At 41.3% G+C, this 2,426-nt stretch overlaps 1 pseudogene; it reads right to left on the bottom strand.

Annotated features, from left to right (window-relative positions):
• Window positions 1–203: 203 nt before the first annotated feature.
• On the bottom strand, window positions 204–2,214 carry LOC114826669 (ethylene-responsive transcription factor ERF110-like; annotated as a pseudogene).
• Window positions 2,215–2,426: the final 212 nt, after the last annotated feature.

Below are 2,426 nucleotides of genomic sequence, written 5' to 3' on the forward strand. Positions count from 1 at the left end.
ACAAACACATCTCTCTATATTTTCTCTGTATGCCGCCGGCCCTCTTCCCTGTCATTTAAATATAGGCCACAACAATGGATGTATTATAATTCATGATTCCATGATATGAAAGAGGAAAGTAACCTAATTACAAATGCTGTTTTTTTCCTTTCTCTGTATGCCGCTGGCCCTCTTCCCTGTCATTTAAATATAGGCCACAACAATGGATGTATTATAATTCATGATTCCATGATATGAAAGAGGAAAGTAACCTAATTACAAATGCTGTTTTTTTCCTTTCTCAATTATAAGAACTTTTTCGTATATGATTGTACTAATGGTAAATACATCTAACAAGAAATAATTTCATATCCGAGCTCAATAAAAATTTCGTAATTAACGGAAAAATATGTGGTTAAAGAAGTAAAAAAAGAACAGAAAATAAACAGCAGGATGTTAACGAAATCAGCTTGAGGATGGAGTAGTATACTGAATAGAGCCAGACCATTGCTGCATCAGAAAATCGGAAGCACTAGTACTGTTGTCACTTATGGATGGTCCAATACAGGAAGCGATGACCGAGAGTGAAGAAAAAGGAGGCGGTGATGGCGAAGAAGAGGAAGAGGAAGAAGAAGAAGCAGTAGCAACAGCAGATGTAGATGCAGAGGATGACAGAACTATTTGATCATAAAGGCTCATGGGTTGGGTTGCCTCTGCATATCAGCCAAAATAGAATAGCTAACAAGATTTCTTGTGGTTGAAGCCACCTCTTCCGATGAATGGAATGCATGAGAGTGAACAATCGACTCAGTGGATGTGGCAACGGACAAAAGGGTATTTTGAGGAGCAGAATGAGTCAACTGGGTCGGCGGAGCAACGGCGGTTGACAAAAGGAGTCTGACGTTTTCTGGGAAGTTGAGTTTGGCCTTGTTGCCTCTGAATCGGAGGGCAGCTTGGTCGTAGGCTTGGGCGGCGGCTTCGGCTGTTTCGAAGGTGCCTAGCCACACCCTTGCGGCCTTGAAGGGGTCTCTAATCTCAGCCGCCCATTTGCCCCACGGCCTTTGTCTCACTCCTCTGTATCTTCTCCTCATTGGCTCTGCTATTTCGGGTGCACTGTAAACATAAGCACTAATTGGAGTTGGAGGGAACGCTGTTTGTGTAGGCGCTGTTGTCCTTGTTCGTACGCTTGAGCCTTCTGAAAATATTGGTTAAAATAAAACAGAATGCGTCAATCTTTTAACTGAATTGTTCAATCTCAATCGCTACGCATTTTGCGTGACTGGAATAGCTTACAGAAATTGCCTGCTTTCTGTAATTTTATTTTGTCTTTGAAAATAAGTAGAAAAGAACAAACAAAAAGATATTAGATATAAACACAAATCATAATTGTTCTTATTTTGTTCTAATTGAATAAGTTCAAGTGAAAGGGATCGAAGCGTGCACGACTTGGAATCAATTAGAAGAATCTTAAAAGGATATTTTATTGCTTTACCCGCAAGTCATTCTATCTTGTGAAATGTTAAATGTTAAAATGAAATTACCTCCAAAAGCAGAGGATGTCCGCTGAATCTGCTGTGGAAATTCACCAAAAGTTCTACAGAGCCTTATAACCGACTCGAACAAGGGAGCGCCGCCACGGCCGCTGCCGCCTTCCTCTTCTTCTCTTCCTCTCTTAGTTCCAACACTACCCCATGAACTAGTCCCTGAATCAGAATTCCCACATGCAGGTGCAGCAGCAGCCACCTCATCATCATCTCCGGCCACCACATGCGTCAAAGCCGATACCATCACCGACATCTCTCTCTCCCTATCCAAGTGCAACAGCATTGACGATGTCGCCGACACTAATATCCCACTTCCAGCACCACCGCGACCGCGCTGTCCTCCCTGTCCGTCGGCACGTTGGTCGTTATTGCCTCTAGAATTCGCCACCTTTAATACTATAAACACAACCACCCACCCACAAAATACAAGACCAAGTTCTGCACTGTTTACATGCAAGTTCTCTTTCGTCAAGAAAACGAACACGCCCTACCACCAGACACGGAGACTTAATACTTGTAGCTTTGAACCGGCATCTAAATAGAATTAAATAAACGCCGCCATGGGAATTAGGTCGGTTAATTTAATTCGATTGGTTCATATTCAGGCAGAAGGAAGCCGATATATAACAATAATAATAATAATAATAATAATATTCAACGTTAAACTAACTAGGTAGCAAACCAAAGGCATATGTACAGAATGGATAAGATGCATATACAGGAATGAATGTTATCGAGTCAAAAGAAGCAGTATGAACTAATTGAAAACACAAGTGTGAACATTATATATACGTAAGGAGAGGGAACCAATCAACCAACATGCATGAGGATTTGGTGCATTTCGAGTAGAGTGATCCGGTCAGTCGACATGAATTCGACTTTTCTTTTTTTTCTTTTTTTGAT

Source organism: Malus domestica, chromosome 01 (assembly GCF_042453785.1).
Source record: "Malus domestica chromosome 01, GDT2T_hap1".
Taxonomy (NCBI): domain Eukaryota; kingdom Viridiplantae; phylum Streptophyta; class Magnoliopsida; order Rosales; family Rosaceae; genus Malus; species Malus domestica.